Below are 27,053 nucleotides of genomic sequence, written 5' to 3'. Positions count from 1 at the left end.
GCGAAATTCAATTGGCCACAGCTTAAGCACTCGACTCGACTCGGCCATGGTCTTGTAAGGGCGGTCAAAGTGCCATAAATAAATTAAACCCATTTAACATGCGTCATAAATTTATAAACAATACACCCAAAGCTAATTAGCCGACTCGAAAATTGCTACGAACGTGGCCAAACTGGAGGATTGAGGGCGGAACTGAAAGGCAGAGGGATGGCCTCATTGTCTCGCTGAGCCACAGTGCAAGTGTTGCGGATAACTTTCTTTGGGGAGTCCTCACTGTAGGTACAGTGGAACGATTTGGGATCTAATCTTGTTGGCCAAGAAAATGCTTGGCTCCTATTACAATGAAAAAAGTTGGCGCAAAAGAAGTAAGAAATTATCCATCAAAAATTAAATAGTTATTAGAGATCACTTGTTTTATTTGTTAAAGAATATTGCAATTTAATTGTGACTGAACCTAAATGGTTCTCATGAGGTTTATGTTACCCTTAGTCGAAGGAACTTTAAGTGCTCAAACATGGCCTGTTCCAATATGAAAGTAATGGTTTAGGTTGTAAGCCACATTAACCACTGCTGTGTGGACCGAAACCATTTCCCATCTGGGCGAGGAGAAAAAGAGTTGTTTTTTGTTTTTCAGTAGTCGAGAAAGCCACAACGACCACAGTTGTCCGTTAGCCATTCGCTTGGGTTGTCTTTCTTTTTTGGCCGTTTGGCAGTTTGGCCGTTTGGCCGTTTGGCTGTTTGGCTGTTTGGCTGGTCGCTTGGCTGACTTGCTTCATAAATAAAATGAATTCGTACTCAACCCGACAGCCATAAATAATAAAGTGCAAAGCACCACCGTCTCGGCCCACCTCGTCACACCCACTTCAAGTCCGAGTCTGGTCTGCTGCTGGTTTTGGTTTCGGCCAAGTCAATTTCCACAAAGGCAACACTTTCTGCTCGGCGAGTTTCAAGATTTACGCTGACACTTGCCAGGGGGCAGGGATTTTGGCCAGGAAGGGTGCCCCGATGGCTCGAGCTCAGCTGTTTGTCATTTCCTGTGAATTATGTGGTGTTAGTGGAGAATGGATGCTGTTGCTGCCCGGGCTTGTTGACTGCCGTTTTGTCTATGTCCAACTGGGAGAGGGTGGGGGTGGGGCCGAAATGATACATTAAGATCGCAAGGAAAACTTCTCGAGATATCCACCAAATCAATGCTGGAATTCACAGCCATTTTAAACAAATATGTTAAAAGATATCCAGGCAATATCATCTCAAATATTATTGTCCCAACCCTTTTGAGAAATATTTTGTGTGCTACCCCAAAAACACTCTGCGATTCGACGTGGCCCCCTCTTTGTGGGGGCGCAGACATATTTTCTGCCGCCCATTAACATAACTCAATGTATTCGTCGACAGACAGCCCTTTTCGGCTTCCCCTTGGACTGTGTCAGGTCGTAAACATTTGCTTTCTTTGGTTTTTAATTGGATTTTATTATGCCAGGCCGAAAGTTAGCTGCCTGATATATTTATGATTATTATGTTGGTGCCGTGTCGCTGGCCGTATTTCTTATTCGGCTCTTGTTTTCGGCTTCCAGGGCAGCAGAAGCAGCCAAGTGGAACCGTGAAAGCAGCTGAGATGGCGGAGCATGACCATTATAAGTATAAGACATTAAATTATATACTTATGCATTAGTAGCTGAAATTAATAATAGTTAGAAAACGATTTACTGCTTAGAATTTATGCAGATTATGTCAGTACCACACATATTCATCGTAAATATGCGCCCCTCTAAAGTTATAGTCATTTTTCAATTAATAAAACCAGAGCCAAACTCAAAACTTAATACCTCAAAAAGTATAATATTTATTTTGTTTATTTTACTTTAAAACAAAAGTCGGAGGAATTCTCATGCAGCCCTGCAAAAGACCCATTTTGTTTAATTGCCTGGATGAGCAACTAATTTGGACGCAGTTCAAAAGGGCAGCCGGCAAAACAGATCAAAATTTATATGCATGCGATGGCGGTGCCGATGCATGTGTATCGGCACTTAAAGAACTCCAGCCCCGCCCCCTGCTCCCTGCCTGCCCCACTCCCAGTCGGTGGACCCATAATCCCATTTCCCCCGCCAACGGGAAGATAAAACGTGGCGCTCGCACAGTCCCTAAATTGGTGAGAGGGGAGCGGGGGCGGAACCGACGGGGCATACATTTAAATTTATGCGGTTTTCGACTGTGCGGGGGTGTTCCTGATGTTCCTGATGCCTCTGAAGCCTCTGATGTTCCTGATGTTGCCTTTTGTGCAGTCAACAATTTTCATGCTTGAGCGATTGCCACGAAAAGCGGAGCGAGGTTGCCGGAGGGAGGACGGCGTACATAATTAGTTGGAAACGGAAGCAAATTTATGTTTTGGCAGTTATGTTTAAATTAATGTTACAAAAATTAAATGCTCATAAATAAAACGGAATTTATGGCCCAGCGATGGCGGCGACTTAGTGGCCAAGGTGCGTGGATTTGTGGAGGGAAGTGGCGTGGAGTGGAGGAGCTGGCCAAGGACCGAGGAGAAAGCCATTCGAAATCCTCCTAATGTGTGCACAGCAATTTGTTCGACTGCTCAAAGAATGCCATCAACGTGTTTAGAGTCCATTAATGGCCTTGAAACACACTTAATAGCCAACTGACACTGGAAGTGACACGAAGATTGTGGGGCTAAGGCCATAAATCGCTGGCACTGGATATTTGGAATCTATCGTGGGCATTATGGGAAATAATTGCTGGAAAGTCCAAGAGCCCATAAAGATGTCCAGAAATTGTGCAATAAACAAGCAATCGAGCGGAAAAATAATATTTGCTAGATTGGTCCATAACAAATATTTAAGGCGCTGCCAAAAACTCCTGCTCAAGCGTTCTAATATCATAAATTGGAGTTTCAAGTCGCCAACATCAGCACTCCAATGATGACAGTACGCAAAAAACGTTTACCAAAGGGGAAGTTTCCAAATTTCCCCATTCCAGCCAGCCATCCGGCGTACCAGTCCACAGAATTCCGGCCAAAACGTGCGTGTGTGTGTTGGCCATAAGAGAAAAACCTTTCAAACTTTGCAACGCAATATGTCAATTACTTTCAACAAGGCTGCCAACTGTGTCCAGCACACACACGTAACAGATGAATGAAAAATGAATTTAATTGCCCTATGTTGGGTGTCAACATTTTTGAAATGGGTTCGCATTTGTATCGCCGACCAAAAGCACATTCAGTCGGGCGGATAACTTTTTCTCTCTTTTTTTTTTTTTGGGGGGGGCGCATGTTGGCAACGTTTTTATGACAGTAACAGCAGTAAAAACGTTGACCTCTGACCGCCCCACAAGTTGACCCACATCAACAGCAATTCGAAAAGTATTTTCATATGAATGGCCAGCATTCTTTGTGCGAATCAGTCAGTTTTAAAAAGGGGCTTTGAATCGACGTCCGTTTCAAACTGGGATTCCAATTGCGAGCAAAGTCAAAGTCGGTTTTCCTGTCCTTTGCAGGCGAAACCGCAAAGAGCAACATAATGAAAAGTGTTTGGTCATTTATTGTTTAAATGTCTGACAGCATGTTGACAGCCAAATGCCAAAGTAAGTTGTCACTGCTACACTGGCACTGAAAGCTGAATGCCGAATGCTGCATGCTACATGCTGCATGTTGGCTGGTGGATTTCGTTGGTGGCAGCAGGATGCTGAAGTTGATCGCAGTGGATGGAAGTGCGCAGTGGATGGACAGGGCCAAAATGTCTGGCCCTGTCAGTTGGACCGAACGAGGGCGAGAACTTTGAGTGAAGTCCTCCGGAATCCGGGTTGCACGAAACTTTCCCGGCGGTTCGCCTTCATCTTGTCGGCAGTGCAAAGTGCAGGCGACATTTGCTTTGATGTTCCCACTTGATTGACTTGCGGCTGCCGCTGCTTTTCGACTGGAAACGTTTCGCAGCAACTCGTTGGGTTAATTAAGCTGGCAAATCAAACGCACATCTCGAGTGCCGGGCGAGGGCAAATGACTTTTCCCCAAAACCATTTCGGTGGTTTCTAACCAACTGATTGAATCTGGCTGTCATTCTGGGGCAGTTTGCGGATGCACTTAGGATATGGGTAAATAAGCAGCTAATAATGCATATTTTAAAGGGCTGTTAACAGCAAGGTGGCGGTTTTCACTAGCAATTAACTATTTTCAGAGCGGTAAGGTTTACTTTTTTCTTGGCCACATACTCACATCTACTTATACCAGTTTACCTAGTATATGTTAATAATTCAAAGAGTGCATAGAGTACCTTATTGCACAGTTTCCCAAACAAATATCCAATCAACGACTGCATTGAAGTCAGCCCAACCTTCACTTGCCGTCGCAAAACCAATTTTTTCTTCGTTAAGCCTCTTAAAACGTGCATATCATTGGCTTTTTATGTTTGTAGCGCTAACGTGCTGCAATATGGCAATATAATAACCTCCAACTGACAATAAAACATAAATAATTCGCAGCCCAAAGCCGCACACAAGCAACAACATAAACTATGGCCCAACAACAAAGGCACTGGCCACTCGCTTACTGCGAAGCCAACGAGAAGAACAACAATTGCTATTGCAACAACAATTGCGACAAGCAATTCTCGAATGACAATTGTAAATTGTTTAAATAAAATTTATGAGTGACCAAATGTGTCGCCATATAATTTCATGCACTTTAACATAAAATTTATCACAATTTGTGTGTCGCATATTTCTTGTTTCGCCTTCCATTTTCCACATTCATTTTTCCGCATTTTTTTCGGCTTCACTTAAATAGTTTATATGGGTTTTTGGTCGAGAGCTGGTTTGGATTCTATGGGCGCTTTGCCGGGCGGAATAGCAGTAATTGAAATTTATTGCACAATTTATCGCCCTGGCAGAATATTGTGGGGCAGGCGCAGATACATAGATAGATCGGTTTTGGGTTCGCTTAACTCGCCGTTGCGTTCCTCGCTTTTGTATGCGACATATTGAAATTTATGTCAATTTAAAAAGCAAAGTTGTCGTGTCAATCATAAAACTCAATTATCGCGCAAGCATTTGCCACATGGCGAATGTAGCGGCATTGGTGGCAATGGTGGCAATGGTGGCAGGGGGGACTTGACAACCGTCATCAGACAGCTTAACAACTCAATTGAAAAGTCATTTTGGTGGGGAGCGTTTTTACGCGTGTCTAGCTTACGGAGCTCCCCCGTTGACCACGAGAAGCCCCCACACCATTCAGATTTGATTGCTGGCAATCCGACGTGCCGGCTGATCATCATCACAACATGCCACTTCTGTTTTGTTCGCTAATCGCCTCTCAATCGACCTGACTACACTCACAAAAGCCGAAAGCCCATTTCGTTTTTGTGTTTTATTTTTTTGGCTGGAAATACCCCCTCTTGGCCCACAAGGCACTTAAGTGGTTTGGACTTCTCTGAGTGGCACCTCGTTGACGCTGGTGGGTGCCCATTCACTCACTGACTCTCACCGCTCGCCTCGAATATCAAGTCCGTTCGAATGCCCTGCACAGCCCAGTAATTAGTGGTTCGGGTTGGGGCCAAGATTGAGGCACTTGAAGATCAAAGGCAGATAGCGCTGGTCATTTGTCGCTGTCCAACTACAAGTGGCCAAAAATGAGGATCGAGTGGCAGCGAACCAGCTCGCTGCAACTATGCAATATCTATGCAGATGCTTCAGCCTTTCGTTTAAGTCTGTTTCAATCTAGAACTGAAATAATAACTACCCATGTCACCGACTTGTAGTAAACCAAAGCAAATCATCTTTTATATTAATAACTGTCCAAAATGACTGTTATCTGCACGTGCGAAAGGCATAAGCTCTACTGCGCGGCGTGCAGGGCATTTGGAGAACAAATCTCAATTAAAACTGTCACAGTCACTCAAAACAAACTGTCAACTTTATTATTAATTAAATGTCAGATTATAGTCCGCCACTTGGAGCACCGCATCAAGTACTGGGCGTGGCAGCCATCCAAATCCACTGCCGTCTAAGGCGACGCACACTCCTTTGAAGCCAGATCCGGCGGATAGAGACCGAATCTGACTGTCAGCCAGTCAGTCAGTTAGTTGGTTGGTTGGTTGGTTGGTTGGTTACTGGAAACTGCCTTCCACGCACCACCCCCTTCTTGCTGCCCCAGCAAAATGCACAGATCAGTGAGCTGGAAACCTTAGTGGATTAGTGGACGTGTGCATAACGCCTAATCGGAGTGGATTTTGAAAATGATTAGTCGGGCCGGCCATGATGGTCACCCCACGAGTGTCGCCATCGCAACGAATATTTGGTTTATCAGATAACCAGCACATAATGAGAATGACAATTAATTGGGATTTATAGTGGCTTGCAATCGCGTTCGGAAATCACGCTATAAGTCGATTAAGCACTTGTTCCCAACAGCGCGGTTACATCATTGCCAGCCGAGTGTTATGTGTCAATCACTCATATCAAACTGGAAAAATAACCACTGGAGAACTTTATAGCATTATAATACTCAGCTCATCAAATGCAATCACAGCAGTTGCGCTGGACTTTGTGGAGGGTTCTCTTCATGGATTCGGCACCAAGATAGCGGATCAGGCTCCAGTGAAAGGAGAAGTTTCAGATAAGTTCAGTCTGAACAAGAAACTATCGGAAGACTATATCAACGGAGTGCTTTTCAATCCGTCAATAAGCCTTCTTCTCTTAAACTGTATCGATTATGAATCGAAACTTGTATATTTTAGCAAATAATAAATGTACTTACCATCACTTTGCGAGGAATTTTTGCCTAAGCAGTGGCTGAAGCGGCTTTAAATTGCGAAATCGGAAATGAGGCCTATGGAAGTGCCATTAGCTGCTGGCTTCAAAAACAGCACGAGTGTGCCAAAGCAAACCAGCTACACTTTAACTGGCAAATAGTTCACGACAATCAGTATCGATTAAGGCTTGGACACTCGTACAAAACCGCGATTAGTCCGGCATCTAACAGCAGTCATAACACCCATTGGCAAGCGGCACATGGTTAGCCAGATCGATTTACGATCAGCATCCAGTTGGCTGAGCAGCCAGAGTTGGCTGTTGGCTTTTGGCGGTTGGCTGTAACCTCAGCGAAGGCAACACCTTGTGCAACATTAATTTGAGCAATTTAAAAGAGGCCGGCCAGTGGCTACAAATCAATTTCAGCTTGACAACTTAACAGTCTAATCGAAAACAACAAAATGGTTTCACCGCCAACACGCCGACATTCGGGCCAACTCAATTGACCAGCTGTCCATGCAGAGTCCAAATATGACCTGTCCCCCGATCTCTCCGATCCCGAGTCCATTGGACTCCTGACTAAATATATGTATATATGTATACTCCCTTCGTAGTGCTCCTTGTGGCACAGTAAAATTGTCATATTGCAAGCGCACGCAGGCGCAGCGTAAATGTTAAAAATTATAGTTAAACTCATAAATTACAGGCGTAGTCAGCCGTTGAAACCCGTTCTCCGTCCTCCTCCGTTTTCCGATCGGCGATCTGTGATCGCTCCCCGAAACGAATGAACATGCCCTGACAGCTCTCCGGGTCTTTTAGACAATTTAAAGGCGGTTCGTACTCAATAAACCAAATTCCGCACATAATTAATCGATCCAGAGAGCCGGCTGCAAACCAGGCCCCCACTCTGTTTCTGGGCCTTTTATTTTTATATTTTTTGTTTTTATTTTTTACACAATATTTTGACTTCGGATGTGGGCTTGAGTGAGAGATGCGGAGCAGCGGTGGCGGAGGTGTGCGAGAGGCGAAACTTTTTAATAGTCGCGCCATAATCGTAAATCTTTTGTGTCCGACGCAGTGCAACGAACGACAGGGCCGACAAAGCCAAGGCTCGGATCAGGATGGATGGTATGGGCATGGTTATGGGGTCGGTGGATGGGGAGGAGGCACTGCGGCAGCCAGAAGAACGCGGGTATGGGAATGGCGATACCTTGCCAAGCGAACCGAACGGCGAACCTACCCACAAACAAATCGGGCCAATGTTCACAACTTTATTTATCGCTGGAGAACACGGCCAGGTAACTGTCCCTGCCTGAGAAAGGGTTTGTCTCTCAGGTGGAGAAGGCCAGCTTTGTACTTTAGGAGTTTATTAACTCAGGCAGAAATTTGAAAACATCTTTCGCGGAAAGGAGTTCAAAACCTTTCATTTTGAATTACAATGAAATAGGCCAAGGATCGTAAAAGCTGTTCATGTTTGCTAGTTTTTTTCGACTCGTCACTGCAGCATCGATGGTTCAATGGTAGAATGCCCGCCTCCCACGCGGGTGGTCCGGGTTCGATTCCCGGTCGATGCATGCTTATATTTTTATTTTCTTTTAGGATTTGGGAAAATCGTAAACCCAGTTGTCGCTTTTATTTGGAAATTTTGACGCAACGAAATATGAAGCATCGGTGGTTCAGTGGTAGAATGCTCGCCTGCCACGCGGGCGGCCCGGGTTCGATTCCCGGCCGATGCATACGACTTTTTTTTAAGTTCCATACTTTTATTACAAAAAATATTTTAAATTTCTCCAAAATAATCCTATATACATATTAACATATATACTGCACGATTAGGTATTTTCAATCCGGTTTGCTGTTCCTAATATAACTTTTTCATGTGAAAGCCGGTTTTACCATCATTTGGCCATTTGCAAAGATGTTCGCCAACTTTTTCGCCAATAGGAAAATTTTATGCAGGAAAAATCTATTTAACTAACAGCATCGGTGGTTCAGTGGTAGAATGCTCGCCTGCCACGCGGGCGGCCCGGGTTCGATTCCCGGCCGATGCAAATATCCTTTTTGATCTTCTACTTTGAAAGCGTCTTCTCAATGCTAACTTTACTTTGGTGCATGTTGTTTTTGTTAGGTCAATACAATACTTTTACCCTCAAAGCTTATTTTCAACAAAACTTATGTCTGTTATAGTATCTTTTTATAAAGTATTATCCCGAAATCCGCTTAAAAAGTTAATCAGTACAGTAGCATCGGCTGTACAACTACGTAGCTACTTAAAAAGTCGGCAAACTTCCAGGAATCATGGTTGTAAAACTTAATCAAACATCAGTTGGGAAACGATCACTTGATTCCGCGGACTGGTACTCGCATCCGTATCTCTTGCCCATTCACCTTGCAGACAGCAGTCCGAATGAGTCGAGTTGAGTTGTTTCCCCTGAAGAAGGCGCGCACCATGAATAGAGTTAGGATCATGGCCAAATGGGCAGCCTTAAGCAGTATAGTATCCCCAAGCAAGCCCCTCTTGTAAGCCAGACTTGTGTGCGCATTATTCAAATGCCCATCTAAGTATCTGTCGCTGTCGCTGGCTTTGTATCTGAATCCGAGTCCGTGGAAAAGCCAAAGCCAGCGCACGCCAAACCACGTAACCCAACGAAAGAAACGAGACGAATCGGCGAGAGAGAAAGAGAGAGACGGCGACAACATGGAGAACTGTCAGTTGGAGCTGACATATAAACTGACAGTTTGAAATTGAGGTTTTCTCCATGCTGACAGCGTAACACGTCAACTTAAGGAGGCATGAGGCCGACCGAAGTGCCTGTCCAGATACAAATAGACAACCGGGGCCCCGAGCAGTGCGCGCCTAGTCCATGTAAAGCGAAAAGATAGTTAAGGCTCCGCCAGAGCGAGATGGAGATGGAGATGAAGACAGAGAGGGAGCCACAAGCTATCGCAGACAGCAGCCGTAGACAGCAGGCAATTTGACAGCTTAAACACACGAGCATGTCAAAATGATATGATCGCTAAGTGAGCGCAAACACACAAAAGCCCAGGACGGTGTACGGAGCTATGGCCAGATGAATGCAAAACTGGCGGGGCGGGGCGGGCCTGTTATAGTACAGTAAAACACGTGGATATGAAAAATAATTGTACGACTTTCATAAGATGATTTGTCCTTATACTTTGAAAACCTATTCATTTGCAAATGCTTTTTAAAAGCTTTAGAGTTTCCAACTCCTTTGTGACATAAAAAATAAAATAAGAGATCAATAAGGTAAGCGACCAATAAGGTGACCTGTTTATAATATTGTAACCCAGCCAAGAGCAGAAGTGAAGCCTGTACTTCACCGTAGTATACCATAATCCAATCCTAGCCAGCCTCAAGTGTTGCATCTTCTTTGCGCCGCTGCACACCGGGTTCCTTAATAACAAGCACACAGCTCGTCCCCTGGACAAAACTTTTGCCTGTCAGCGCTGGTTCCGAGTGGAGCCCGGCTTGGTAGTTGGGGTTTTTAGGTCTGGGTCTGGGTCTGGGTCTGGGCTATATGGACGGGGCCCGGGACCAGTGTGTGTGACTGGGTAACTTATCTCGGCTTTCAGTGTCAGCATGTTGTAGCTGTTGTGCGCTCGTTCGGAGGTTCGGCGTGCGTGTTGCTTTTCATGTTTACATTAATAAAAGTCAAAGGTTCTCGAGACTGACATATTGTAATTTATGTTTAGTGACAGCTTTATATCGGCGCAAAAAGAAACTTTAATCACTTGTTATTTAGCATAAATGAGTTGCCTCCTCTCGGGATGACTTGCGGATAAGTGGAATTGATTTGTTACTTTGGGATCGGGTAGCCCATTTGAATATGCAATCTATCAGTCGTGCTGATGACCGCATCGAGAACTGCATATGGAATACGTCTGCGAACTACATAATAAATAGTATTTCATATTATTTTATTGAATACTCTTTGTTCGCTGACGGGTGTGCGAAATTGAATAAGCTGCCACTTAGAATGGGGGTCTCTTGTCAGTTTTGTGTCAAAATAAATGAAGTTAAATGACAGTTTAATCAAGGCGTCAGGCAATGTCAGAGCATCATCAACCCCATGGCACCGCCACTATCATCATTATGTACTATATCTACGTGTTCAGTCAGTCAGCCAGCCAGTTGGTGGGTTACTCATGTGTGTGCCCCTGCTCGAGCACCGAACACGAGGAACTTTTGTAACCCAACTGCTGTTATGCTGACTGCCTGTGACTGGTGTAATACATATCTGGCGAACAATGCAAATCCGTCGAGCCAGTACGTACACTTTTCATACGTACATAGCGTACATACATGTCGTACATACATATCTTCTCTTGGCTTGTCATTGTCAGGCATTTGGCGAGAGACGTTCGTAAGTGCATTTGCATTTTGCATTTGGCGCGTTGCAAGCTGCAAATGTTTCTGACACTTGACAGCCAACGCACTGACAGCTATAAAAATGTACGATAAACTAGCAGTACATGGCCAACGCCATGGCAGAAATTACTGAGTAAATCTGGCAGAACTTCCAAACTAAAATGCTTAGTTAGGAGCGGAAAATCTACGAAAAATATTTAAATGAAAATAAATCAGCATACATCTGCACATGAGATTCTCAACCGATGATTATGAACCGAAGGCTTCTTCTACATCAATCAAATTCACAAATTCCTGTTACGAGTTGCAACCCAAGGCAGCAAAACCAATTTATCCAGATAGGCCAAATCATCTGGTAATTATTATCAGCGGGATGTGTTTGTTGTGGCTTTAACCGGCCAGCAGATCGACCGACTCCCGCGTAAATATAGAAAACCAAATAAATCTTCCCCGCTCTTTGAGGACGCCGTCTTCCGCTGCAGGGGAATACATCTGTACTCTTTATGCCGCATCATCGTCGGCAAGAAGTTGTTTACAAATGAATTTAATTGATCAATCAAAGCGAGTGAAGATCAAAAAAACAAAAAAAAAAGTGAAAAAAGGAGAAAGAAACAAGATCAAAGCAACGCGGAGCCCAAAACAGACAAATGCCGTACAAGCAGCGACAAGCCGAACATGCGGCAATCAGCCAGCAAGGGGCAACACCACAAGCACATTAGACATGTTCTTCGCTCGTTCAGTCACTCACTCAGTCATTCAGTCACTCAGTCACTCAGTCACTCAGTCATCCAGTCATCCAGTCATTCAGTCAGCCATTCCGATCGCTCCGTGCCCATTTGCCCCCAACTTCAGCTTCCACTCGAAGATTCATTGCATCGCACTGCATCCAATGTTGTTCGCTGGCGTTGTTTTGATTGGTATCACTCAATGAACTTTGATTGTTGTAAATGTAATTAATCAATAACACAAACATTTACACAACAGCAACATTTACAAACGGAGAGCGATGTGGCCTGGGGCACCATCAGCATCTTAATCAACAGCAATTGTGCTGGGAATCGAATGGAGATTGGAGATTGTTGTGACATTGGCTCTGCTCTTGCCACATCTGGATAAGTTGGGTTGGAAGATAAATTCAAAATGTGTTTTCGATATGAAAAATGACACCCTTCAGGTCAGGTGATTATCTAGAATATGTTATAACCACTATTCTCGTAAGTCGAAGTACGAATAAGTACTCAGTTTTAAGTTAGCAAGCCCCATGAACAGTTTTCAAGGCTTAGCGCTCATATTTATAGAAATTACTGCAGTCAATGCCGATTAAATATTTCATAACATTTCCATGCGTAATAGCAACTATTAAGTGCTTCAACTGGAATGCGATTACGTTTTGAAATAAACATCTCTCCTTTCCATCCTTGCCATCGCTACAGTTTTAGGCTATGATATCAATTATTCAGGCACCGGTTTTAGGACTAATTACACCTGCTTAGCCTAGCCATTCAATGGAACCAGCCCACTCTTTAACCGTCATTACATAAATTAATTGCCAAGCCGTGTGCATAATTATAATAAATATTATAAGTCCCAACCTCCGGTGGCAGGCAACAAAACAAAAGTTACAGCGACTAAACATCCGGCGGAGGTCACAGAGGGCAGGCATCCAAAAATCTCATAAATAAGCCAACCGAAGCGGAATACAACCGAACCGATCCCCACTGAATTGAGCTGAAAAATGGTTTATAAAATATTTTATTTTGCTCCATTGCGATAAGGCACAATAGGTGGCAAGAGTGGGTGTGCGAAATCTGCGCCACAACAATAATAGCTGAAAAATTTGTAAATATTTCATAAATGGGACATAAATTAACACAACTAATGCCATAAACTACAGCGGTGGCAGCAACAATAACCACTGTTGCCATGATTTGTTGCACGATAATTGCAGCCAGTTGCAGTAGCGCTGTGGCACTGTGGCAGTGTTGCAGTGTCAGTCCCGACAAACTTACAAACACGAAAAATAGTCGCAAAAGTTGACATTTTCGCTCGCTTTATCTAAATGCACTAAATAAACCGCACACACACAGATACCGCTGCACATGTGCATAATGTCATTTGTTCACAATTTATCGGTGGCCCCACAAAATGTGAAAGCCAAGCGACAAAAAATAAAGCAACAACGGGGCACATCGGAGGACCTTGGGGGCAGCATAAATATTTTAATATGATTTACAAGCGGATGCAGTCAGAGCTTAGACTCGAATTTCGAGTTTGGTTCTGGCATCACTTTTTTGTTTACCCGTATCTATTAGATACTCGCAGCGAGGGGCACTACATGAGAGTATATATATTATAAATGGGCTTTCCGCAAAAACAGGATGTTTTTGATAACGCAGAGATTTTTCAAAAGCCAGTGCAGTTGTCGTACATGAAATATGGATTAGCCGAAAATTATGCATACATTATATTCCGCTGGCTTATGGGATAACATTGGTGCATTAGTATTTAGTTTAATATTTATGTTTCCGATGTGTTAGTTTAGTGCTTAAAACGCTGAATGCCCATGCTGAATTATTACCCGAAACAGGAAGTTCTAAAAAAGCACTGCAATATACATTACTAATTAATGTCCCCAAATATAAATGTAGTTTATAGGACCTATAATTACAATTGCTCCATCTGCAACGATTTTGTTTTAAATTACCCATAAACGCGCGATTAAGGCTATTGTTTTTAAAGTTTAAAATATTCAAATTAACGTTCTCGCTCCACGACACCAAAGGTGGCAGCTACATGAGCCAGTTTACGTGATAAGAAAATTACTGGTTACACTTATTAGACAGCAACATGTCAGAGATAGCAGGCGGCCCCGGCGAAACCCCGGCAAACAAAGGGCGTGCCCCAAACGACTTCCTCGCCCCCAACACCCCCACATTCAGGCATCGTTTGCCCCACGCTGCTGTGGTTCGGTTCGCTGGCAAATCTGAAAGTGTAATAAATTTTAAACAATGCGGAAAATTTACGGTGATTTTCGCTGACATGCCCACTTCTGAGCTTTTCGGGCAGAGGCGGCAGCAGCAGCAAATGAGGCGAGACTATACCGAAGTACGGGTTTGGCTATACATATAGGGCTGAAGTGTTGGTAGCATGTCTCGAAAGTCGACTCGCGTCGAGTTGGTGGCGGTATATCAAAGAGCTTTTGTTAACCGCCCCCTCGAGTGGAGTGTGGGATAAATGTGTAGACGGGGGCGACGTCACAAACTGTTGAAAGCGCAAAGTGAAAGATATATGACTTCAAGTAGGTGTAATCACACTCACACTGGCTAGCTGCCACACACACACGCACACGCACACGCACACACATGTGGATAGGTACAAAATCTCAAGTGACAGGCACACACGCTTTTGGGAATACCTCGTACCCTAACAAGAAATACCTCTAGATGGCTAAGTATTTTCGGCGCATTTTTCAAGCTCGAAATATTTGCCGATTTATAATATTTAATATAAGCGGGGCATACACCGCCAGACGCACTTAAAATCATTTAAGTGTTCTCGGTTAGTCACAAGCTTTGAAAAATTAGTTGGACCCTGTCCAAGGGCATGAAAATTGCACTGTGCTTTTTTCTCCAAAGAGGAAACTCGTTGACTGCTTTGCGCTGAGAAATTACTTGGCCCATGGGTTTGCGTTGTCTTTCGGCGCGAACTCCGCCACCCAATGCATAAATTCTACAGTTTTCTTGGGGCAAAGGGTTTACCTTGCTGCTCTTAGCCCAACTCAGGTTGGCTTCTCTTCTGCCAGCCGTTACGTTACTAGGTCTTGCCATTATTATTTTTGGCCGCCCTCCTCTGCTGCCTGAGTGTTTGCGCCGTGCCAGAGTATGCGTGAAATGCGATTTATTGTTTTCGTTAAAAAGATTTATTATGCCCTGTGCCTGAACCCGAAACCAGCTCAGCAGTCCCACCCTGTATTCCTTGGCTTTATTCGAAAAGTTTGCAAAAACTGCGCCCCCTCTATAAAGTGGGCAAGGACTCGCAGGCAACAAAGGGTTTATTACTTGGCGTCTAGGAAACAGGAAACGTTGCGATTGAAGTCCACTAAGCCCGCTTCAGTCAACAGGATGGCCCGCAATTGAACGCCTATAGAATGTGAAATAAATACTGCAAAAACATTATTGATTACTGAAAACGCATCATAATCAATTTGGTTTTCGTTGGATCAAGTTGCTGTCCAGACATGGATGAAACACAACTGCGCCAGAAATGCAAACCACTTCAAATCCACTAAGTGCCATCAATATCCGGGGCATCAATTACAACTTCCACTCCATTCCCCTCCGACGGGCACGCCCCCTCGATTGGCAACTGTTGAACTCCCTGACCACCACTGACCCCAAAGAGATGCCCGCCCACTCCAGGATCCCAGCGGTCGGGATCAGAGTAAGGAGAGTAAGGAGTTGCCAGTTGGAAGTCGGGAGCCCGGAGTCAGCGGGTACAAATTGCACTCGCAAGACACTCGTACACTTGCCACTCCGCCCGCTCCACCGCGTGGATGCCCCAGCCCCCCAGCTGGCGCTCAGCCGCACAAACGTCAGAGCACATTATTGTAAATTGAACTCAATTACCAGTGACAGCAGACAAATTGAAGTGGAAATTGAGATCTTCTTTTGGGCGAAGAAGACGCTGATGGCAACGCGAATCGCTGAACGATGTAAAGCTTATAAAGGAATGAAAACTGACGAAAAACTGAATACTTCCTAAAAATAAGACATAAATACGCATTTCTCGAGGCAGAAATGCACACAATCGCAAAGTACTGCGCTCTAATAAGCCACCTCAAAGGGAGCATCTCATATTTAGAGACTTCAAAAAATATATTTCATTAGGAGCTGGGTAAACACATTTGCTACCTAAAATTTTGGGCTCTAAATTGGATTAATTCGAGAACTACCACTCGGTAATTGCGATACCCCACTATAGAGTACTTCGGGCAAAAAATCAGAGAAACTAATTCACTTAAAAACACTTTGGCTGCGATGGGGCCCGGAATGTGGGCCTTCCCTTGAATATCCACCCCAGGATTGTGTGTCTGGCAGTCTGTGAAATGTCATTTGTCAAATGCACTTTGTGTCACTGTCCGTCTGTCGCAGTTCCCATCATGATTTCTCAGACCCCGTGCTTGATGTCCAAGTGTCACAGACATGCGGGTGAATTTGTCAAGATTTTATAAAGGAGAAACTGGTGGTGGAGGGGTCCGGTCCTTTGGCTAATTTATGAGTCAATTAGTCTGACGGCATGGCCATGCATAAATATTATTATTAAATAGTGCACTTCCCAAGGTACTGCACAGAGTATTACTCGTACTGCAGTCGGACATCCTAGAGTTATTTTGCTAATCGCGCGAGTTGCGTTTATTGTGTCTTTGCTTTATGGTCCATTCATTTTGGCACAAGCTCTCCGCCTCAGAGGCAAGTGGCAAACACAATTGTGGGCAACATTGTTGCATATATGCTGTGTGCACTGAGCGGAAATTAGTACATATCCTGCAATGGCAATAACGGTCAACAAACATGAACGGGATACTCAGCGCACTTTTGCCTTCTTGGGAACTATTTAAAGTTCAAACTGTATTTTTAGAATGCATTCAACATGGTTTTTACAGCCTGTATTTCAGTGCATGGGGCTGTGGCACAGAATGCTTCGTTGAGAATTAAGTGCCGAGTTGGCTCATATTTTATGGCCAAAAACAAATGCTCGCAATGGGGTTAATGTGGTGGGCGCGTGTAGATCATTATAAACGCCAGCTGATATTTATAAAAATACAAATACACATTCCGAAAAGCAATCAAATCAAATCAACATGAAAGCAAACTGTACACGTTAATATACAACATATCTGCTTTAATGAAAATTTATGGCCATAATAAAAACATCGAGGGGAATGCAGTTTGCTGTCCATAGTGATGAAAGAGTCAGCAAAATGTGTAGACGTAAAATTGATTGAGTACAAAATGCAGTCGTAGTTTTGGCTACAGCTTCTCCATTTGCGAGCTTACGGAAAAAAATCTATATAACTAAATACGTTCACGTGGCCATCGCATCCTTGCCACATAGCCATGTTGCCAAGTTGCATTGCACAACGCAGTAGGGACCCATTTTGCCTTCGGTCACATAACACACCCAACGACGCCAAGGGCCCCCAAACAAATCGAAGCAATTTACGAAAATGTAGAAAATGTCATTGGGCTGTCAGAATGCATCGTTGCTGTTGACATGTGACCATCCTCATGTGCCCCTCCCTCGGGTGAAAAAATATGGTAGAAATTGTTATAAAAATCCACAGTGCAACGTATAACAAATTGCACAGCAGCAGCAGCAGCAACTGCAACGGCAACAACTCTGCTGCTTCTGACAGCGAAAGCATTGTTGGCTGACAGCTCGAAAAGGGCTCGAAGAGGGGGTGTTGTGTGACTGCGGGCCAAACAGATAGTGCCACACAACGCCCGTTGGGGTGGGGGCACGCTAACGTAACGTAACGCAGCAACGTAACAGAAGGGGCAGCATGGGTGCTGCCTCTGTTCTGTCACTGCCGTTGGCCGTTAAATTAATGGCCAGTGGAAGTGGCAGCTGAGCAAAGAGAAATGCAACACGGAATATGTAATATGCACATGTTGTTGGCTTACGTACAGCAAAGACACGAGGATATTTTCGACGAATATTTACCAGTTGCCCAAACTGGACCACCGCTAAAAGTTTCGTTTTCATTTGGGCTTATCTAAAATGTGGCAGGTAGCTCCACTTCGCGATGGTCTAGAGTATCTTGCCACTTGCAGAATGGTGCACATAGCTCCTGTTCGTACTTCTCAGTGGTAGGTAACAAAGAAATTTGCATACGAGTCAACGAATCTAGTATAACCCTTTGCTCCACAAGCAAAGGATAAGTTTTCAGCTGAAGTGCAGGTTTAATCGCCTTTCTTTGAAGGAGATCGTAACTTTTTGGTAGCTGCCAGGGTTCGACTGTGTTTTCTGAATTTTCTCCATATTCTCCCGAGTCCTGAAGCTCGTCGGGGTTTTCGCAGCTGTTTCGCTGTTGTCTCATTTAAAATGTGAGTAGCTCTCAACATTTAACTGACAATGAGTTGTTGGCTGTTGCGCCGCCGACTGGTTGGACTTCGTGCTGCGTTGCACCGCTGGCAGCCAAGTGACAGATAGCGAGTTCCAGGCAGTCTGGCAGGAAGCGACTGAGACTGAGAAAGAGACTCAGACTGAGACAGGAAGACCGAGGAGCCGAAGGACAATGGGGCAGAAACAGGAGGCAGGAAGAGTAAGACGAGTAGCGCGGGGCAATCAGGCGCTGCGAAAAGATTGCGAGGGGAGGTGGCGTGGCAGCCTTTTGTTGGCCTTTTCTGCTCGGCCTTCAGTACGGCTTGATCGTAATTGTGAGTGACAACGGCTTGATGCCTGATTATGATAAATGAATTGTTAAATTGAATTAGGTGTTGCCGCGCTGCTGTCACTCAAAAACCGTCGTCATATTTCCCTCAATTCCCGGGCCGCGTCTCTTTCATGGTACCCTGTAATCAGCGGGGAAAGGAGTATATCGCACTAGCACATCTGCTCAAAAGGGTTGAAGATAGTGTATAATCCACAGCTAGATACATTTTCTTACAGAGTTTATAGTATTGAAACTTTCAATTCAAAATTAAAAGCACTACATTTTAAAAGTATTATTAAAATATTCTTCACTATTATTTGTAATATAAGTGGTATTAATGAGTCGGAAAGCTTGAGTTTCCTTTTTGGTGCTGGTTGGCTTTCTTTTGGTCCTGCTCTGCGCAACTCCTGCCACCACTTCACATTGAAATTGCATGAAATTTGATATTTTTCAACGCTTGTCAACGGGCCCACAAAGACACAAAGGGTTGGGCTGGGCTTGTCAGATGATGGACATCCTGCCTGGAAGGGTTGTTTGGCAGGAATGGTTCCAAATCTGGCGACAATTGTTGTCTGTCGCGGTGTGGTGTGCTCGGAAAATTAGCTCAGGTTACCTTAATTATGGGGTCTCCTGATGCCTGCGAATCCTGAGAGCTTTGTTTGTTTGCGTTCATGAGTAGTTGAGCTCTGGTTGCTAATAGGCTCTCGGATGTTTGAGTTCACAGAAGTTAATAGACGGCTGTCAGTGGTGCTCGTCTTTCACGTTGGGATATCCTGGGAATTCTGGAAAGTGAAATGTTATATTTTAGTATTCCTTGTCGTTCTTTTGAATTCTTGCAGACCATCTCAAAAACTAACAGCTTAAGTTGATCATATAATCTATAATCTCTTGTCGATTTTTGTATCCACATACATGAATTCGTTTGACCTGAAGTTAATTTTCAGTATTTTGGCGGACTAAAATAAGCAGCATCGGTGGTTCAGTGGTAGAATGCTCGCCTGCCACGCGGGCGGCCCGGGTTCGATTCCCGGCCGATGCAAACGAAATTTTTAATAATTTTATTTTTTTAATTATGGCATTATTCTAATCATTTGTTCTCTATTTGCTCACATTAATAAAATTACATTGAGATTGTTAAAACCTGTTTGTTTGCCCAACTCTTTCGGTTGGTTACATTTGAAATCCGGTTTCACAATGACAAATAGTTTTTTGTTGCGAAGATGCACGTCACGTTTTTTGCTAAAAGGAAAATTTTTGGTCGGAAAATGTTGATTTTTCCAACAGCATCGGTGGTTCAGTGGTAGAATGCTCGCCTGCCACGCGGGCGGCCCGGGTTCGATTCCCGGCCGATGCAAATTAATATTTTAATAATTATATTATATTATCAAGAAATATTATCATTATTTTGGCTAATGATTATTTATTATCTATACATATGTCAAATGCATAGTAGCATAAGAGATACTAATTTCAACGATTTAAGTAGTTTATAGTAGAGTTTTAAAAGAGCTAAAAGTTTAAAAAAATACTAAAAATGTTAAAAATTATTATGCATCGGCCGGGAATCGAACCCGGGCCGCCCGCGTGGCAGGCGAGCATTCTACCACTGAACCACCGATGCTTCATATTTGTCAATGCCGCAATTTCCCAAAAAAATGGTTAATCAGTTGCTATATTTTTTAACCATAAGATAATGTTTAAAATGTCCATAAATATATTAAGTAGTATTATCAAATCTACAGCTTTATAATCATTTTTAGTATGTTTATTATACCAGTTACTAGTAGAGTAAAAGGGTATACTAGATTCGTTGAAAAGTATGTAAAGGCAGAAGGCAGCCCTTACGACCATATCAAGTATATATGTATATTCTTGATCAGGATCAATGGCCGGGTCGATCTTTCTATTGGGCTAAAAACTTTTTGTGATGATGTAGTAGAAATTCAAGAAAATTAAGAAATGTCCCAAGGCTGAAGTTCTAAAGTCCATAACTCAGCTTATTTTAATCGGATTTTGAAGTGGCATACCTCTAAATGTTTCTGACACAATTTTCTAAAAGACTGCATTCAAATTTAGAAATTTATTTTTTTTTAATTTTTCTGTAATTTTTTTGATGTGTTGGTGTTGTATGAATTCAAAAAACTAAGAATTGCCCTAAGGCTGAAGTTCTAAACTCCATAACTCAGCTTATTTTAATCGGATTTTGAAGTGGCATACCTCTAAATGTTTCTGACACAATTTTCTAAAAGACTGCATTCAAATTTAGAAATTTATTTTTTGAAAATTTTTTTGTAATTTTTTTGATGTAACGATGTTGTATAAATTCAAAAAATTAAGAATTGCCCTAAGGCTGAAGTTCTAAACTCCATAACTCAGCTTATTTTAATCGGATTTTGAAGTGGCATACCTCTAAATGTTTCTGGCGCAATTCTCTACAAATCTGCATTCAAATTTAGAAATTCATTTTTTTAAAATTTTTTTGTCATTTTTCTGATGTATGATGTTGTAGAAATTGAGAAAAATTAAAAAATGCCCCAAGGCTGAAGTTCTAAACTCCATAACTCAACTTATTTTGATCGGATTTTCAGGTGGCATACCTCTAAATGTTTCTGGCGCAATTCTCTACAAATCTGCATTCAAATTTAGAAATTCATTTTTTTTCAATTTTTTTGTCATTTTTCTGATGTATGATGTTGTAGAAATTGAGAAAAATTAAAAAATGCCCCAAGGCTGAAGTTCTAAACTCCATAACTCAACTAATTTTGATCGGATTTTCAAGTGGCATACCTCTAAATGTTTCTGGCGCAATTCTCTACAAATCTGCATTCAAATTTAGAAATTCATTTTTTTTCAATTTTTTTGTAATTTTTTTGATGTAATGATGTTGTATAAATTCAAAAAATTAAGAATTGCCCTAAGGCTGAAGTTCTAAACTCCATAACTCAGCTTATTTTAATCGGATTTTGAAGTGGCATACCTCTAAATGTTTCTGGCACAATTCTCTAAAAGACTGCATTCAAATTTAGAAATTTATTTTTTGTACATTTTTTTGTCATTTTTTTGATGTGTTGGTGCTGTATAAATTCAAAAAACTAAGAATTGCCCTAAGGCTGAAGTTCTAAACTCCATAACTCAGCTTATTTTAATCGGATTTTGAAGTGGCATACCTCTAAATGTTTCTGACACAATTTTCTAAAAGACTGCATTCAAATTTAGAAATTTATTTTTTGAAAATTTTTTTGTAATTTTTTTGATGTGTTGGTGCTGTATAAATTCAAAAAACTAAGAATTGCCCTAAGGCTGAAGTTCTAAACTCCATAACTCAGCTTATTTTAATCGGATTTTGAAGTGGCATACCTCTAAATGTTTCTGACACAATTTTCTAAAAGACTGCATTCAAATTTAGAAATATATTTTTTGAAAATTTTTTTGTAATTTTTTTGATGTGTTGGTGCTGTATAAATTCAAAAAACTAAGAATTGCCCTAAGGCTGAAGTTCTAAACTCCATAACTCAGCTTATTTTAATCGGATTTTGAAGTGGCATACCTCTAAATGTTTCTGGCGCAATTCTCTAAAAAACTGCATTCAAATTTGGAAATTTATTTTTTGAAAATTTTTTTGTAATTTTTTTGATGTAATGATGTTGTATACATTCAAAAAATTAAGAATTGCCCTAAGGCTGAAGTTCTAAACTCCATAACTCAGCTTATTTTAATCGGATTTTGAAGTGGCATACCTCTAAATGTTTCTGACACAATTTTCTAAAAGACTGCATTCAAATTTAGAAATTTATTTTTTGAAAATTTTTTGTCATTTTTTTGATGTGTTGGTGCTGTATAAATTCAAAAAACTAAGAATTGCCCTAAGGCTGAAGTTCTAAACTCCATAACTCAGCTTATTTTAATCGGATTTTGAAGTGGCATACCTCTAAATGTTTCTGGCACAATTCTCTAAAAGACTGCATTCAAATTTAGAAATTTATTTTTTGTACATTTTTTTGTCATTTTTTTGATGTGTTGGTGCTGTATAAATTCAAAAAACTAAGAATTGCCCTAAGGCTGAAGTTCTAAACTCCATAACTCAGCTTATTTTAATCGGATTTTGAAGTGGCATACCTCTAAATGTTTCTGACACAATTTTCTAAAAGACTGCATTCAAATTTAGAAATTTATTTTTTGAAAATTTTTTTGTAATTTTTTTGATGTAATGATGTTGTATACATTCAAAAAATTAAGAATTGCCCTAAGGCTGAAGTTCTAAACTCCATAACTCAGCTTATTTTAATCGGATTTTGAAGTGGCATACCTCTAAATGTTTCTGACACAATTTTCTAAAAGACTGCATTCAAATTTAGAAATTTATTTTTTGAAAATTTTTTTGTAATTTTTTTGATGTGTTGGTGCTGTATAAATTCAAAAAACTAAGAATTGCCCTAAGGCTGAAGTTCTAAACTCCATAACTCAGCTTATTTTAATCGGATTTTGAAGTGGCATACCTCTAAATGTTTCTGACACAATTTTCTAAAAGACTGCATTCAAATTTAGAAATTTATTTTTTGAAAATTTTTTTGTAATTTTTTTGATGTGTTGGTGCTGTATAAATTCAAAAAACTAAGAATTGCCCTAAGGCTGAAGTTCTAAACTCCATAACTCAGCTTATTTTAATCGGATTTTGAAGTGGCATACCTCTAAATGTTTCTGACACAATTTTCTAAAAGACTGCATTCAAATTTAGAAATTTATTTTTTGAAAATTTTTTTGTAATTATTTTGATGTGTTGGTGCTGTATAAATTCAAAAAACTAAGAATTGCCCTAAGGCTGAAGTTCTAAACTCCATAACTCAGCTTATTTTAATCGGATTTTGAAGTGGCATACCTCTAAATGTTTCTGGCGCAATTCTCTACAAATCTGCATTCAAATTTAGAAATTCAAATTTTTTAAAATTTTTTTGATGTTATGATGTAGAAATTCAAAAATTTCTCGTTTGCACTAGCTGAGTAACGGGTTTCTGATAGTCGGGGAACTCGACTATAGCATTCAATCCTGTGTTGACAAAAATAAATTTGCCTAATAGGCAACTACTTTCCACAAAGACACACCAGAAAATATTCTACTTGTCGATCAATCTTGCTGGCTAATCAAACTACACACCTACGCGAATGTCATCCATTTTCATGGCGACTGACATTTGCTGACCAGCACTCGGTTCCCTCATTAGTGTGGCCCATTCAGTCACTCATCACTCACTCGAGTTTTTGGCGTCGTGTTTTTGGCTGGGTAATACATCACAGGGCTCACGGCTGGAGGGATGCGTAGGAAAATGGGGAAAGCCGAGGCAGAAAAATGAACGAACTTGTTGAAAATCACACCTAGCCGGGCAGAGATCCACTGCGCACGGAAACATCTGGAGGGGAATGCTGGGCGGGGATCACAGCAAAGCAGCAAAACAGCTACCAGCGACAATGACAACGGTTCCACATTGTTGTCACATGTCATCCGACGGTGGAAAAGATGACACCACTCTGCGGGAAACAACCAGAGGAGCACAGGAGCAGAGGGATGAGCGTGAAATACGAGTCCTTCGGCATGTAGCGCAAAATGAAATGGGCGAAAAATGATGAATGACAAAATTATACAGCAAATGCGCGTCAAGCTGACATGTGACCACTAATGAGGATCAACTGGAGTCGAGTCCGCAGGATGGGGACCCCTATGGGCTCTTTTTTGTTTCGTACCACTTGGAAGTCAAAATTTGGCATTAAATTTCAGATGGACGGGCAAACATCCTTTGCGTATTGGGTTTCACAGGCACATCCTTTGTAGCCTGGCTAACCACGGGACATACAAATGCTGCAAAGTATATTAAAACTTAAACCCATCAACAGAAATTATACAACCCGCTGCGTAGGAGAAATTCACTTATCTAAACGATGCTGGCGTGCCGACAAAGACGTCATAACCTGGAAAAGTGCACAGTGCCAAAATGGCCAGGAAGTCGGACCATAAGCAGCCAAAGTCGTTTGCTGAAATGAGCATATCACACTGAGTGGCAACCAGACTGCCGTCAAATAATAAAATGCAAAATCAGCAGGAAATTCGCACTGGGGTAGTTTCGTCTACTTTTCAGCTGAGCAAACAAGAAAATGTAGGGGGGAAATGCTACTTGGTTGGATTTTTAAAGGCTGGATGTGGCCACTGGGGTCCAAAAGTAATTGAATGTACAGAGCACGAATGTACTTGGGGTAGCGCACAAATCAGGAAATCATAAAAAATAAATTTAGGTAAGTATATGCAAATAAAGAAAAAATTAAATGTAAGCTTCGATAGGTGTATCATAGTCACACCAAATACGGCAAACTTTCCAAGTCCACTTCGGCTTAATTAATTAATTCGCATAACTTATGGAGACGCCCACGCAAGTGGATCACTTGTGGATCGCCACCACCCAAGGTAATAAAAGTGCCCCACTGTGCCCCACACAAAAAAATCGGCTGACTTCCAAGTCCGGCGCCCGTCATCAAATGTCGCGATCAGCGAGCCACGATCAACAGAAGGAGTAAAAAATAAAGAAAAGTCGAAACTGAGGAATAAATACAAAACAAATGCTGCTGTGCCTCCAAGGCGATGCTGAAAGTGCTGCGGTGTGTTGGCTGTGAGTGCCTAAGTAGTAGTTGTCATTTGAGTGACTTTAATGGTCTGTTGAGACATAATCGCTGCCATTTTAAATGGAATTTTATTGCCACTTCACGAAATTTTTATTGCTGAACCAGCAAGCCAACCAGCCAACCAAGCCAACCAGCCAAAATAAAAACAAATACGTATTTAAAAAAAAAACATAATGCTGCACGCTGCGGTGACGATGACGATGACGTGGTGCAGACTCTGTCGGTGGTGCCGCCGCAATGGCAACCAAATTGTTGCATTTAAAAGCAAATTGATGGCCGCAGAATTAAAGGAGGCCACACCACGGACAGTTGGCGAGTGGAGTTGCTGAAATTCAAGTTCCCCGCGCTCCCATTACGCATTAAGCAAAGGCTGACCAATGCACTGCGAGAAATTGCGCCCATTCAAGTGGCAGCTATGAGGCAAGCTTAATCGTTAAATTAAATGCTACTTAAAAGGAAAGGGCTTATCAGTTATCAAACTGATATTAAAATGTATATCCCTATACTTAGGGAGCTTAGCTAACTAGGCCAAATTTCCCTTTATTTTACAAAATATTTCATCTGAAGTACAAGGAATAAGGCAGCTGTGCTCAGTGCACCACAGATCGCGGCAAAGCCTAAACAACGACGTGTTGGTATAATTTTGTAGACTAGTTTATTGGACACATTAAATATGGCCTGATAATTAAGTCATAAATTAGATTGCAACCGCGACGACGACGTGAACGACATGGACGAGTGTCACCATATCAGGTTACGTGGCATCCACAGCAGGCGGCCTGTCGTGGCAAGGGGGCAGGGGGAATGCGTCTCATTTAAAATTGATGCCTAATCGAATTTCTTTATCGCGTGTGTATGTCTTGTCTCCGGCAACCGAGGACTGAGGCTCCAGCGCCTCCATGGCATCCACGTTCCCCGCCTGTCGGGGCACAAAATTTATGGATTTGCATATTGCGACACTAAATGTTTTAAGGTCTCTGCCGGCGGAGGACCGGCGACGGCGACGATCGTGTCAGGAAGCTAATGTTTAATGAATTCAATTTCTTTATGCGCTACTTGGACGATTTGAAAATGGTTGGTGTCAGCCCCAATCGGGAATTTGTGTTTGTCTTTGACTTAGTGGAGTTGTTATTTGGTATTTGTTATTTGGGGAAAACAATAACTTAATTTAACACGAAATTCTGGTAATATACTAAAAAATATTATAGAAGGTCGCACATATGCGAAATTGTTATTTACAACATGGTTGTAAAGGTTGAGGTGCGTTGCTCAAATGCCTTGATAAATAATTGAAATTTCAGTGCCTTATTGATTGGAAATAAATTGCAGCAAATTGATACTACATGTTAAAACAACGTTTTCAATGAATAACTGACACAAACAATTTTTTAATTAAAACAAATTGGGCTACAATTGCAATCGCAACGGCTTCGAAATTTATTACAAATGCGTGTACGTTTGCCGAGGCCATAATGCATTGATCACAATAAAAATGATACCTTTCACTGAAACGAGCATCTTTCGTGTAAATTGGGTATCACATGGCAGCTGAACAGCTGCTGCTTGACCACATGACTCTTGGCCAGATTCTCAGCTTTTCTGCGGTTCTTCACGGTGTCCAGGCTGTCATGTAATATGCAGACGTTGGCCAAAACCGCTTGTGGACCGAATGTGAAAGCCACAGCCTTCGGATCTGTAGCACTGCCCCGCCGGCTTAGCAAAATAAAACAGCAGACTCGTAATTGAATATCCATTCAGGCCAACACCAAAAGGCTGAGGGGCAGGGCCACGATTGGTAGGTAGTCGGAG

General features: G+C 42.0%; 6 non-coding genes across 6 annotated transcripts; 5 read left to right on the top strand and 1 right to left on the bottom strand.

Moving 5' to 3' along the window:
- Positions 1 to 8,256: 8,256 nt before the first annotated feature.
- On the top strand, positions 8,257 to 8,327 carry Trnag-ccc. The gene has a single exon. It is a non-coding gene; the product is annotated as a tRNA-Gly (tRNA).
- Positions 8,328 to 8,418: 91 nt separating this feature from the next.
- On the top strand, positions 8,419 to 8,489 carry Trnag-gcc. The gene has a single exon. It is a non-coding gene; the product is annotated as a tRNA-Gly (tRNA).
- A 244-nt stretch (positions 8,490 to 8,733) lies between these two features.
- Positions 8,734 to 8,804, top strand: Trnag-gcc. The gene has a single exon. It is a non-coding gene; the product is annotated as a tRNA-Gly (tRNA).
- Positions 8,805 to 19,546: 10,742 nt separating this feature from the next.
- Positions 19,547 to 19,617, top strand: Trnag-gcc. Its single transcript has one exon. It is a non-coding gene; the product is annotated as a tRNA-Gly (tRNA).
- A 244-nt stretch (positions 19,618 to 19,861) lies between these two features.
- Positions 19,862 to 19,932, top strand: Trnag-gcc. Its single transcript has one exon. It is a non-coding gene; the product is annotated as a tRNA-Gly (tRNA).
- Positions 19,933 to 20,128: 196 nt separating this feature from the next.
- Trnag-gcc lies at positions 20,129 to 20,199 on the bottom strand. The gene has a single exon. It is a non-coding gene; the product is annotated as a tRNA-Gly (tRNA).
- Between the last annotated feature and the right edge of the window lie 6,854 nt (positions 20,200 to 27,053).

This window comes from Drosophila erecta, unplaced genomic scaffold (assembly GCF_003286155.1).
Source record: "Drosophila erecta strain 14021-0224.00,06,07 unplaced genomic scaffold, DereRS2 tig00000055-arrow-pilon, whole genome shotgun sequence".
In the NCBI taxonomy this organism is placed as follows: Eukaryota; Metazoa; Arthropoda; class Insecta; order Diptera; family Drosophilidae; genus Drosophila; species Drosophila erecta.
The sequence above is the reverse complement of the archived record's forward strand: the minus strand, read 5'-3'. Positions and strand labels throughout refer to the sequence as shown.